Here is a 13,384-nt window from a genome sequence, read left to right on the forward strand (position 1 = left end):
TTCAGAACGGAAATTTTAAAATCTCGTTTTTTTTTGCCTTTTCTGGAAATTAGTGAAGGCAGCGCATCAAAGGTGCGCAACGCTGGTGCGAACCTGGGAGCGCTCCGATGTGTGCTCCAAGGTGCGGCGTGCACGAAGTCGGACCCCGGTTTGCCCCGGGTGCGCACCTCGCGTGCACCTTGGTGCGCACACCTTGGCTGGGTTGCGCGCCCTGGTGGGCACCATGGTGCGCACCAAGGAGCGCTCCGAAGTGTGCTCCAAGGTGCGGCGTGCACGAAGTCGGAGCCCGGTTTGCCCCGGGTGCGCACCTCGCGTGCACCTTCGCCGCGGTGGGCACCATGGCGTGCACGAAGTCGGAGCCCGGTTTGCCCCGGGTGCGCACCTCGCGTGCACCTTCGCCGGGGTGGGCACCTTGGTGTGCAGACCTTGGCTGGGTTGCGCGCCCTGGTGGGCACCATGGTGCGCACCAAGGAGCGCTCCGAAGTGTGCTCCAAGGTGCGGCCTGCACGAAGTCGGAGCCCGGTTTGCCCCGGGTGTGCACCTCGGGTGGGCACCTTGGTGCGCATGCCTTGCCTGGGCTGCGCACCAGGGCGGGCTCAAGATGGCACCCGCGTTCCTTTTTTTTCACTATCTTTCAAAACGGAAATTTTAAAATCTCATTTTTTTTTGCCTTTTTCTGGAAATTAGTGAAGGCAGCGCATCAGAGGTGCGCACCTCGCTGCCCACCACGGTGCGCAACGCCGGTGGGCACCCGGGAGTGCTTCGAAGTGTGCTCCAAGGTGCTGCGTGCACGTTGTCGGAGCCCGGTTTGCCCCGGGTGCGCACCTCGCGTGCACCTTCGTCGGGGTGGGCACCTTGGCTGGGTTTGCCCCGGCTGCGCTCCGAAGCGGGGTTATTGGAGCGCCGCCTCTTTTTTTGTCGGAGCGTTTGGTGGGGTTTCTCGCATTGGCTCTTCCGAGGCCCGGTTGCCACCCTGGCGCGCACGAAGTCGGAAGTAGGGTTAATTGCCCGGGTGCGCACCTTTGCCAGGGTGGGCACCTTACCTGGGCTGCGCACCAGGGCGGGCTCAAGATGGCACGCGCGTTCCGTTTTTTTCACTATCTTTCAAAACGGAAATTTTAAAATCTCCTTTTTTTTTTGCCTTTTCTGGAAATTAGTGAAGGCAGCGCATCAAAGGTGCGCACCTCGCTGCCCACCTTGGTGTGCTCTGAGGTGCGCACCCGGGAGCGCTACGAAGTGTGCTCCAAGGTGCGGCGTGCACGTTGTCGGAGCCCGGTTTGCCCCGGGTGCGCACCTCGCCTGCACCTTGGCCGGGGTGGGCACCTTGGCTGGGTTTGCCCAGGGTGCGCTCCGAAGCGGGGTTACTGGAGCGCCCCCTCTTTTTTTGTCAGAGCGTTTGGTGGGGTTTCTCGCATTGGCTCTTCCCAGGCCCGGTTGTTGGGTGCGCTCCCACCCTGGCGCGCGCGAAGTTGGAAGTTGGGTTAATTGCCCGGGCGCGCACCTTCGCCAGGGTGGGCACCTTGGTGCGCACACCTTGGCTGGGCTGCGCACCAGGGCGGGCTCAAGATGGCACCAGCATTCCCTTTTTCTCACTATCTTTCAAAACGGAAATTTTAAAATCTCGTTTTTTTTTTGCCTTTTATGGAAATTAGTGAAGGCATCGCATCAAAGGTGCGCACCTCGCTGCCCACCTTGGTGTGCTCCGAGGTGCCCACCACGGTGCGCAACGCCGGTGCGAACCCGGGAGCGCCCCGATGTGTGCTCCAAGGTGCGGCGTGCACGAAGTCGGACCCCGGTTTGCCCCGGGTGCGCACCTCGCGTGCACCTTGGTGCGCACACCTTGGCTGGGTTGCGCGGCCTGGTGGGCACCATGGTGCGCACCAAGGAGCGCTCCGAAGTGTGCTCCAAGGTGCGGCGTGCACGAAGTCGGAGCCCGGTTTGCCCCGGGTACGCACCTCGCGTGCACCTTCGCCGGGGTGGGCACCTCGGCTGGGTTGCGCGCCCTGGTGCGCACCAAGGAGCGCTCCGAAGTGTGCTCCAAGGTGCGGCGTGCACGAAGTCGGAGCCCGGTTTGCCCCGGGTGCGCACCTTCGCCGCGGTGCGCACCATGGCGTGCACGAAGTCGGAGCCCGGTTTGCCCCGGGTGCGCACCTCGCGTGCACCTTCGGCGGGGTTGCGCGCCCTGGTGCGCACCAAGGAGCGCTCCGAAGTGTGCTCCAAGGTGCGGCGTGCACGAAGTCGGAGCCCGGTTTGCCCCGGGTGCGCACCTCGCGTGCACCTTCGCCAGGGTGGGCACCTCGGTGCGCACACCTTCTCAATGTTTTCTTGCCTTTTCTGGAAATTGGTGAAGGCAGCGCATCAAAGGTGCGCACCTCGGTGTGCTCCGAGGTGCGAACCCGAGAGCGCTCCGAGGTGCCCACGAAGTCGAAAGTCGGGTTAATTGCATTGTTTTCCCCGGGTGCGCTCCGAGGTGCGCAACATCGGCGCGCACCAAGGAGGGCTCCGAAGTGTGCTCCAAGGTGCGCACGATGGCGTGCACCTCTGGTGCGCACGATTCGGAGCTCGGTTTGACCGGGGTGCGCACACCTTGGCTGGGTTGCGCACCTTTTGTGCGCTCCAAGGTGCGCACGAAGTCGGAGCTCGGTTTGCCCCGGGTGCGCACCTTCGCCAGGGTGCGCACCTTGATGCGCACGCCTTGGCTGGGCTGCGCACCTTGGTGGGCGCCATGGTGCGCACCTTTCGTGCGCTCCAAGGTGCGCACGAAGTCGGAGCTCGGTTTGCCCCGGGTGCGCACCTTGGTGGGCGCCATGGTGCACTCCGAGGTGCCCAAGATTGGTGCGCACCAAGGAGCGCTCCGAAGTGCGCTCCAAGGTGCGCGCGAAGTCGAAAGTTGGGTTAATTGTCCGGTTTGCCTCGGGTGCGCACCTTGCGTGCACCTTCGCCAGGGTGGGCGCCTTGGTGCGCACACCTTGGCTGGGCTGCGCACACCTTGGCACCCGCGTTTCCTTCATTTTAAATTTTTTTTTTTTACAATCTCTCAAGTGGGAAATTCTATAATCTCAACTTTTTTTGCCTTTTCAGGAAACTTTTGAATGGAGCGCATCATTGGTGCGCTCCGAAGTGTGCTCCAAAGCTCTCTCCAGCTGCGTGCACCTGCCCCGGCCGCGCACCCGGCCCCGCCCAGCTTCGCTCACCTGTCCCGGGCGTCTGGTGCGGAACCTTAGAGTAAGAAACATCACCGTGCACCTTGGCCAACGTGCGCGACTCGACCGAGCGCGCACTGGCCGAGGTGCACACCGATTTCACCTGGGTGCGCGCGCAGCACCTCGGGCGCACCGGGGTGCGCGCACAACGCCCGGGTTGCACCGTGGCCTGTGTGCTCGGGGCGCCTCGGGTGCGCGCTCGGTGTCGCCCCCGCGCGCGCGGTAGTGCGGGCAGCGCACCCCGGCCCGGCCCGGCCCCGACGAGAACGCAAACGGGCAAAAGGTTTATTCAAATAGCATTGCGACGCCCGGCGAAAAACTAAAAAAGGGTGCAACACCGGGACTTCCCGGGAGGTCACCCATCCCAGTACTACTCCGGCCCAAGCGCGCTTAACTGCGGAGTTCTGATGGGATCCGGTGCACTAACGCTGGTATGATCGCACCCGTTATGAGCTTGTCGCAGTGTGTACTTAGCAAACCGCGACCCACGTGCGAATCCACCCCGGCCACCCACCCCCGTCGAGGTGCACACCCTCCCTCGCGAAGTGCGCCCCGTTCGCCAAGTGTGAGCCCTGCCCGGGTGCGCGCACCTTGCTAGGGCGTCGGGTGTGCACCCGGCCCGGCCTACGTGCGTGCACCTGGAGGGGGCGTCGTGTGCGTGCAGTGTCCCGTCTGCAACGCGGTGCCCACACACCACCTCGGGCGCAACGACCTGCGCTCACATGTGGGCCGAGTGCACCTTGGTGCATGTTCGGGGCGCCTCGGGTGCACGCTCGATCTTGCCCCGGTGCACCAAGGCGCTCGGTTTGCCCCGGGTGCGCACTTGGTGCAAGGTGGGCACCCAAAATAGGGATCAAGCACCAAAACACAAGTTTCGGGATGCAAAATGGGACCCAAGGACCACAAATGCGTTCCAAGACCCATGATGGGTCCACGAGAACAAAAATGTGTTCCGAGACTTAATAAACAAATATTGGGTTTTAGGAGAAGAAACATGCTCTGATGCCCAAAACGAGAATCGACCCCGAAAAGGCCACAGGCCAAAAGTGGGATGCGAGACAAAAAAAAATGGGACCCGAGGACCAAAATTGGGTTCCCAGGTCGAAGACAGGGCAACCGGACAAGAAACGACCTCTAAGGCTCGAAATGAGTCCCGACGACTAAAACTTGACAAGAAGCACCCATCAGGCACCCAACTCGACACCCATGGGATGCCGACCCACCCGGGCTTCCACCTAGCACACCTTGGCACCCACCCACCCTCGCACCCAACCTCGCACCCAACTTAGCACCTTTGAACCCACATTGGCACTCACCCTGACCCTGGCACCTTGGAACCCACATTGGCACTCACCTTGACCCTGGCACCCACCTTTGCACTCACCTTGGGACCCACCCTGGCTCCCACCTCGGCACCCACCCAGACACCCACCTTGGTTCCTTGGCACCCACCTTGGATCCTTGGCACCCACCCCGACACCCACCTTGGCACGCAACTTGGCTACTTGCCACCCACCTTGGCTCCTTGACGCCCACCCCGACAACCACCCCGTGACCTACCCTGGCTAGGGTTGGTGCACACCCACCCTGGTGCCCACCTTGGCACCCACCCTATGACCCACCTTGGCACGCACCTTAGTACCCACCCCGTTACCCACCCTAGGACCCACCCCGTGACCCACCTTGGCCAGGGTGGGTGCCTTGGTGCGCACAACTTGCCTGGGCTGCACACCAGGGCGGGCTCAAGATGGCACCCGCGTTCCGTTTTTTTCACTATCTTTCAAAACGGAAATTTTAAAATCTCATTTTTTTCTTTTTTTTGCCTTTTCTGGAAATTAGTGAAGGCAGCGCATCAAAGGTGCGCAATGCTGGTGCGAACCCGGGAGCGCTCCGATGTGTGCTCCAAGGTGCGGCGTGCACGAAGTCCGAGCCCGGTTTGCCCCGGGTGCGCACCTCGCGTGCACCTTCGCCGGGGTGAGCACCTTGGCTGGGTTGCGCGCCCTGGTGCGTACCAAGGAGCGCTCTGAAGTGTGCTCCAAGGTGCGGCGTGCACGAAGTCGGAGCCCGGTTTGCCCCGGGTGTGCACCTCGGGTGCGCACCTCGCGTGCACCTTCGCTGCGGTGGGCACCTTGGCTGGGTTGCGCGCCTTGGTGGGCACCATGCAGTGCACGAAGTCGGAGCCCGGTTTGCCCCGGGCGCGCACCTCCGCCAGGGTGGGCACCTTGGTGCGCACAACTTGCCTGGGCTGCGCATCAGGAAGGGCTCAAGATGGCACCCGCGTTCCGTTTTTTTCACTATCTTTCAGAACGGAAATTTTAAAATATCGTTTTTTTTTGCCTTTTCTGGAAATTAGTGAAGGCAGCGCATCAAAGGTGCGCAACGCTGGTGCGAACCTGGGAGCGCTCCGATGTGTGCTCCAAGGTGCGGCGTGCACGAAGTCGGAGCCCGGTTTGCCTCGGGTGCGCCCTGGTGGGCACCATGGTGCGCACCAAGGAGCGCTCCGAAGTGTGCTCCAAGGTGCGGCCTGCACGAAGTCGGAGCCCGGTTTGCCCCGGGTGTGCACCTCGGGTGGGCACCTTGGTGCGCATGCCTTGCCTGGGCTGCGCACCAGGGCGGGCTCAAGATGGCACCCGCGTTCCTTTTTTTTCACTATCTTTCAAAACGGAAATTTTAAAATCTCATTTTTTTTTGCCTTTTTCTGGAAATTAGTGAAGGCAGCGCATCAAAGGTGCGCACCTCGCTGCCCACCACGGTGCGCAACGCCGGTGGGCACCCGGGAGTGCTTCGAAGTGTGCTCCAAGGTGCTGCGTGCACGTTGTCGGAGCCCGGTTTGCCCCGGGTGCGCACCTCGCGTGCACCTTCGTCGGGGTGGGCACCTTGGCTTGGTTTGCCCCGGCTGCGCTCCGAAGCGGGGTTATTGGAGCGCCGCCTCTTTTTTTGTCGGAGCGTTTGGTGGGGTTTCTCGCATTGGCTCTTCCGAGGCCCGGTTGCCACCCTGGCGCGCACGAAGTCGGAAGTAGGGTTAATTGCCCGGGTGCGCACCTTTGCCAGGGTGGCACCTTACCTGGGCTGCGCACCAGGGCGGGCTCAAGATGGCACGCGCGTTCCGTTTTTTTCACTATCTTTCAAAACGGAAATTTTAAAATCTCCTTTTTTTTTTGCCTTTTCTGGAAATTAGTGAAGGCAGCGCATCAAAGGTGCGCACCTCGCTGCCCACCTTGGTGTGCTCTGAGGTGCGCACCCGGGAGCGCTACGAAGTGTGCTCCAAGGTGCGGCGTGCACGTTGTCGGAGCCCGGTTTGCCCCGGGTGCGCACCTCGCCTGCACCTTGGCCGGGGTGGGCACCTTGGCTGGGTTTGCCCAGGGTGCGCTCCGAAGCGGGGTTACTGGAGCGCCCCCTCTTTTTTTGTCAGAGAGTTTGGTGGGGTTTCTCGCATTGGCTCTTCCCAGGCCCGGTTGTTGGGTGCGCTCCCACCCTGGCGCGCGCGAAGTTGGAAGTTGGGTTAATTGCCCGGGCGCGCACCTTCGCCAGGGTGGGCACCTTGGTGCGCAAACCTTGGCTGGGCTGCGCACCAGGGCGGGCTCAAGATGGCACCAGCATTCCCTTTTTCTCACTATCTTTCAAAACGGAAATTTTAAAATCTCGTTTTTTTTTTGCCTTTTATGGAAATTAGTGAAGGCATCGCATCAAAGGTGCGCACCTCGCTGCCCACCTTGGTGTGCTCCGAGGTGCCCACCACGGTGCGCAACGCCGGTGCGAACCCGGGAGCGCCCCGATGTGTGCTCCAAGGTGCGGCGTGCACGAAGTCGGACCCCGGTTTGCCCCGGGTGCGCACCTCGCGTGCACCTTGGTGCGCACACCTTGGCTGGGTTGCGCGGCCTGGTGGGCACCATGGTGCGCACCAAGGAGCGCTCCGAAGTGTGCTCCAAGGTGCGGCGTGCACGAAGTCGGAGCCCGGTTTGCCCCGGGTGCGCACCTTCGCCGCGGTGGGCACCATGGCGTGCACGAAGTCGGAGCCCGGTTTGCCCCGGGTGCGCACCTCGCGTGCACCTTCGCCGGGGTGGGCACCTCGGCTGGGTTGCGCGCCCTGGTGCGCACCAAGGAGCGCTCTGAAGTGTGCTCCAAGGTGCGGCGTGCACGAAGTCGGAGCCCGGTTTGCCCCGGGTGTGCACCTCGCGTGCACCTTCGCTGCGGTGGGCACCTTGGCTGGGTTGCGCGCCTTGGTGGGCACCATGCAGTGCACGAAGTCGGAGCCCGGTTTGCCCCGGGCGCGCACCTCCGCCAGGGTGGGCACCTTGGTGCGCACAACTTGCCTGGGCTGCGCACCAGGAAGGGCTCAAGATGGCACCCGCGTTCCGTTTTTTTCACTATCTTTCAGAACGGAAATTTTAAAATATCGTTTTTTTTTGCCTTTTCTGGAAATTAGTGAAGGCAGCGCATCAAAGGTGCGCAACGCTGGTGCGAACCTGGGAGCGCTCCGATGTGTGCTCCAAGGTGCGGCGTGCACGAAGTCGGACCCCGGTTTGCCCCGGGTGCGCACCTCGCGTGCACCTTGGTGCGCACACCTTGGCTGGGTTGCGCGCCCTGGTGGGCACCATGGTGCGCACCAAGGAGCGCTCCGAAGTGTGCTCCAAGGTGCGGCGTGCACGAAGTCGGAGCCCGGTTTGCCCCGGGTGCGCACCTCGCGTGCACCTTCGCCGCGGTGGGCACCATGGCGTGCACGAAGTCGGAGCCCGGTTTGCCCCGGGTGCGCACCTCGCGTGCACCTTCGCCGGGGTGGGCACCTTAGTGTGCAGACCTTGGCTGGGTTGCGCGCCCTGGTGGGCACCATGGTGCGCACCAAGGAGCGCTCCGAAGTGTGCTCCAAGGTGCGGCCTGCACGAAGTCGGAGCCCGGTTTGCCCCGGGTGTGCACCTCGGGTGGGCACCTTGGTGCGCATGCCTTGCCTGGGCTGCGCACCAGGGCGGGCTCAAGATGGCACCCGCGTTCCTTTTTTTTCACTATCTTTCAAAACGGAAATTTTAAAATCTCATTTTTTTTTGCCTTTTTCTGGAAATTAGTGAAGGCAGCGCATCAAAGGTGCGCACCTCGCTGCCCACCACGGTGCGCAACGCCGGTGGGCACCCGGGAGTGCTTCGAAGTGTGCTCCAAGGTGCTGCGTGCACGTTGTCGGAGCCCGGTTTGCCCCGGGTGCGCACCTCGCGTGCACCTTCGTCGGGGTGGGCACCTTGGCTGGGTTTGCCCCGGCTGCGCTCCGAAGCGGGGTTATTGGAGCGCCGCCTCTTTTTTTGTCGGAGCGTTTGGTGGGGTTTCTCGCATTGGCTCTTCCGAGGCCCGGTTGCCACCCTGGCGCGCACGAAGTCGGAAGTAGGGTTAATTGCCCGGGTGCGCACCTTTGCCAGGGTGGGCACCTTACCTGGGCTGCGCACCAGGGCGGGCTCAAGATGGCACGCGCGTTCCGTTTTTTTCACTATCTTTCAAAACGGAAATTTTAAAATCTCCTTTTTTTTTTGCCTTTTCTGGAAATTAGTGAAGGCAGCGCATCAAAGGTGCGCACCTCGCTGCCCACCTTGGTGTGCTCTGAGGTGCGCACCCGGGAGCGCTACGAAGTGTGCTCCAAGGTGCGGCGTGCACGTTGTCGGAGCCCGGTTTGCCCCGGGTGCGCACCTCGCCTGCACCTTGGCCGGGGTGGGCACCTTGGCTGGGTTTGCCCAGGGTGCGCTCCGAAGCGGGGTTACTGGAGCGCCCCCTCTTTTTTTGTCAGAGCGTTTGGTGGGGTTTCTCGCATTGGCTCTTCCCAGGCCCGGTTGTTGGGTGCGCTCCCACCCTGGCGCGCGCGAAGTTGGAAGTTGGGTTAATTGCCCGGGCGCGCACCTTCGCCAGGGTGGGCACCTTGGTGCGCACACCTTGGCTGGGCTGCGCACCAGGGCGGGCTCAAGATGGCACCAGCATTCCCTTTTTCTCACTATCTTTCAAAACGGAAATTTTAAAATCTCGTTTTTTTTTTGCCTTTTATGGAAATTAGTGAAGGCATCGCATCAAAGGTGCGCACCTCGCTGCCCACCTTGGTGTGCTCCGAGGTGCCCACCACGGTGCGCAACGCCGGTGCGAACCCGGGAGCGCCCCGATGTGTGCTCCAAGGTGCGGCGTGCACGAAGTCGGACCCCGGTTTGCCCCGGGTGCGCACCTCGCGTGCACCTTGGTGCGCACACCTTGGCTGGGTTGCGCGGCCTGGTGGGCACCATGGTGCGCACCAAGGAGCGCTCCGAAGTGTGCTCCAAGGTGCGGCGTGCACGAAGTCGGAGCCCGGTTTGCCCCGGGTACGCACCTCGCGTGCACCTTCGCCGGGGTGGGCACCTCGGCTGGGTTGCGCGCCCTGGTGCGCACCAAGGAGCGCTCCGAAGTGTGCTCCAAGGTGCGGCGTGCACGAAGTCGGAGCCCGGTTTGCCCCGGGTGCGCACCTTCGCCGCGGTGCGCACCATGGCGTGCACGAAGTCGGAGCCCGGTTTGCCCCGGGTGCGCACCTCGCGTGCACCTTCGGCGGGGTTGCGCGCCCTGGTGCGCACCAAGGAGCGCTCCGAAGTGTGCTCCAAGGTGCGGCGTGCACGAAGTCGGAGCCCGGTTTGCCCCGGGTGCGCACCTCGCGTGCACCTTCGCCAGGGTGGGCACCTCGGTGCGCACACCTTCTCAATGTTTTCTTGCCTTTTCTGGAAATTGGTGAAGGCAGCGCATCAAAGGTGCGCACCTCGGTGTGCTCCGAGGTGCGAACCCGAGAGCGCTCCGAGGTGCCCACGAAGTCGAAAGTCGGGTTAATTGCATTGTTTTCCCCGGGTGCGCTCCGAGGTGCGCAACATCGGCGCGCACCAAGGAGGGCTCCGAAGTGTGCTCCAAGGTGCGCACGATGGCGTGCACCTCTGGTGCGCACGATTCGGAGCTCGGTTTGACTGGGGTGCGCACACCTTGGCTGGGTTGCGCACCTTTTGTGCGCTCCAAGGTGCGCACGAAGTCGGAGCTCGGTTTGCCCCGGGTGCGCACCTTCGCCAGGGTGCGCACCTTGATGCGCACGCCTTGGCTGGGCTGCGCACCTTGGTGGGCGCCATGGTGCGCACCTTTCGTGCGCTCCAAGGTGCGCACGAAGTCGGAGCTCGGTTTGCCCCGGGTGCGCACCTTGGTGGGCGCCATGGTGCACTCCGAGGTGCCCAAGATTGGTGCGCACCAAGGAGCGCTCCGAAGTGCGCTCCAAGGTGCGCGCGAAGTCGAAAGTTGGGTTAATTGTCCGGTTTGCCTCGGGTGCGCACCTTGCGTGCACCTTCGCCAGGGTGGGCGCCTTGGTGCGCACACCTTGGCTGGGCTGCGCACACCTTGGCACCCGCGTTTCCTTCATTTTAAATTTTTTTTTTTTACAATCTCTCAAGTGGGAAATTCTATAATCTCAACTTTTTTTGCCTTTTCAGGAAACTTTTGAATGGAGCGCATCATTGGTGCGCTCCGAAGTGTGCTCCAAAGCTCTCTCCAGCTGCGTGCACCTGCCCCGGCCGCGCACCCGGCCCCGCCCAGCTTCGCTCACCTGTCCCGGGCGTCTGGTGCGGAACCTTAGAGTAAGAAACATCACCGTGCACCTTGGCCAACGTGCGCGACTCGACCGAGCGCGCACTGGCCGAGGTGCACACCGATTTCACCTGGGTGCGCGCGCAGCACCTCGGGCGCACCGGGGTGCGCGCACAACGCCCGGGTTGCACCGTGGCCTGTGTGCTCGGGGCGCCTCGGGTGCGCGCTCGGTGTCGCCCCCGCGCGCGCGGTAGTGCGGGCAGCGCACCCCGGCCCGGCCCGGCCCCGACGAGAACGCAAACGGGCAAAAGGTTTATTCAAATAGCATTGCGACGCCCGGCGAAAAACTAAAAAAGGGTGCAACACCGGGACTTCCCGGGAGGTCACCCATCCCAGTACTACTCCGGCCCAAGCGCGCTTAACTGCGGAGTTCTGATGGGATCCGGTGCACTAACGCTGGTATGATCGCACCCGTTATGAGCTTGTCGCAGTGTGTACTTAGCAAACCGCGACCCACGTGCGAATCCACCCCGGCCACCCACCCCCGTCGAGGTGCACACCCTCCCTCGCGAAGTGCGCCCCGTTCGCCAAGTGTGAGCCCTGCCCGGGTGCGCGCACCTTGCTAGGGCGTCGGGTGTGCACCCGGCCCGGCCTACGTGCGTGCACCTGGAGGGGGCGTCGTGTGCGTGCAGTGTCCCGTCTGCAACGCGGTGCCCACACACCACCTCGGGCGCAACGACCTGCGCTCACATGTGGGCCGAGTGCACCTTGGTGCATGTTCGGGGCGCCTCGGGTGCACGCTCGATCTTGCCCCGGTGCACCAAGGCGCTCGGTTTGCCCCGGGTGCGCACTTGGTGCAAGGTGGGCACCCAAAATAGGGATCAAGCACCAAAACACAAGTTTCGGGATGCAAAATGGGACCCAAGGACCACAAATGCGTTCCAAGACCCATGATGGGTCCACGAGAACAAAAATGTGTTCCGAGACTTAATAAACAAATATTGGGTTTTAGGAGAAGAAACATGCTCTGATGCCCAAAACGAGAATCGACCCCGAAAAGGCCACAGGCCAAAAGTGGGATGCGAGACAAAAAAAAATGGGACCCGAGGACCAAAATTGGGTTCCCAGGTCGAAGACAGGGCAACCGGACAAGAAACGACCTCTAAGGCTCGAAATGAGTCCCGACGACTAAAACTTGACAAGAAGCACCCATCAGGCACCCAACTCGACACCCATGGGATGCCGACCCACCCGGGCTTCCACCTAGCACACCTTGGCACCCACCCACCCTCGCACCCAACCTCGCACCCAACTTAGCACCTTTGAACCCACATTGGCACTCACCCTGACCCTGGCACCTTGGAACCCACATTGGCACTCACCTTGACCCTGGCACCCACCTTTGCACTCACCTTGGGACCCACCCTGGCTCCCACCTCGGCACCCACCCAGACACCCACCTTGGTTCCTTGGCACCCACCTTGGATCCTTGGCACCCACCCCGACACCCACCTTGGCACGCAACTTGGCTACTTGCCACCCACCTTGGCTCCTTGACGCCCACCCCGACAACCACCCCGTGACCTACCCTGGCTAGGGTTGGTGCACACCCACCCTGGTGCCCACCTTGGCACCCACCCTATGACCCACCTTGGCACGCACCTTAGTACCCACCCCGTTACCCACCCTAGGACCCACCCCGTGACCCACCTTGGCCAGGGTGGGTGCACCCACCCTGGTGCCCACCTTGGCACCCACCCATCCTAGCACCCAGCCTGTGACCGGGCTTGGAACCCAACCTTGCACCCGCACCCGTCTTGGCCAGTGTGGGTGCGCACCCATCCTGGCACCCACGTTGTGACACACCCTTTAACCCACGCACCCTAGCACCCACGTTGGCACCCACCTTGGAACCCAACCTAGCAACTTGGCACCCACCCCGTGACCCACCTTGGCATCCACCATAGCAGTCGCCGACTTGGCACCCACCTCGGCACCCACCTTGACACTTGTGGACCCACCTTGCCACTCACCCTAGCATCGACCCATCCTAGCACCCACCCTGGCACCTTTGCACCCTAGCACTCACCCATCCTAGCACCTAACCTGTGACCCACCTTGACACTCACCCTCGCACCCACCTTGGAACCCAACCTAGCACCCACCCACCCTGACACCAACCCTAGCACCTACCCACCCTTGCACCCACCCTGTGACCCATCTTGGCACCCACCCATCCTACCACTCAACCTATCACCCACCTTCTCACCCACCTTGGCATCCACCTTAGCACCCACCCACACTGGCACCTTGGCACCCACCTCGGGCAAGGTGGGTGCACACCCACCCTGGCACCCAATTTAGAACCCACCGAGCATGTTACCCACCTTGGCACCCACATTGCAGCCCACCCTAGTACCCACCCTATGACCCACATTGGCATCCACACCCTAGCACCCAGGCACCTCGACACCCGCCTTGACACCCACCCTAGCACTGAACCTGTGACCCACCTTGGAACTCACCCTAGAACCCACCCACCCTGTGAACCACCTTGGCATCCACCTTAGCACCCACCCACCTTGGCACCCACTCTAGCACTCACCCATCCTAACACCCAACTTGTTACCCAC

General features: G+C 62.4%; 2 non-coding genes across 2 annotated transcripts; both read right to left on the reverse strand.

Annotated features, from left to right (window-relative positions):
• Positions 1-3,529: 3,529 nt before the first annotated feature.
• On the reverse strand, positions 3,530-3,648 carry LOC131867333 (5S ribosomal RNA). Its single transcript, XR_009365892.1, has one exon. It is a non-coding gene; the product is annotated as a 5S ribosomal RNA (ribosomal RNA).
• A 7,457-nt stretch (positions 3,649-11,105) lies between these two features.
• Positions 11,106-11,224, reverse strand: LOC131867334 (5S ribosomal RNA). The gene has a single exon (XR_009365893.1). It is a non-coding gene; the product is annotated as a 5S ribosomal RNA (ribosomal RNA).
• Positions 11,225-13,384: the final 2,160 nt, after the last annotated feature.

This window comes from Cryptomeria japonica, unplaced genomic scaffold, assembly GCF_030272615.1.
Source record: "Cryptomeria japonica unplaced genomic scaffold, Sugi_1.0 HiC_scaffold_168, whole genome shotgun sequence".
NCBI lineage: Eukaryota > Viridiplantae > Streptophyta > Pinopsida > Cupressales > Cupressaceae > Cryptomeria > Cryptomeria japonica.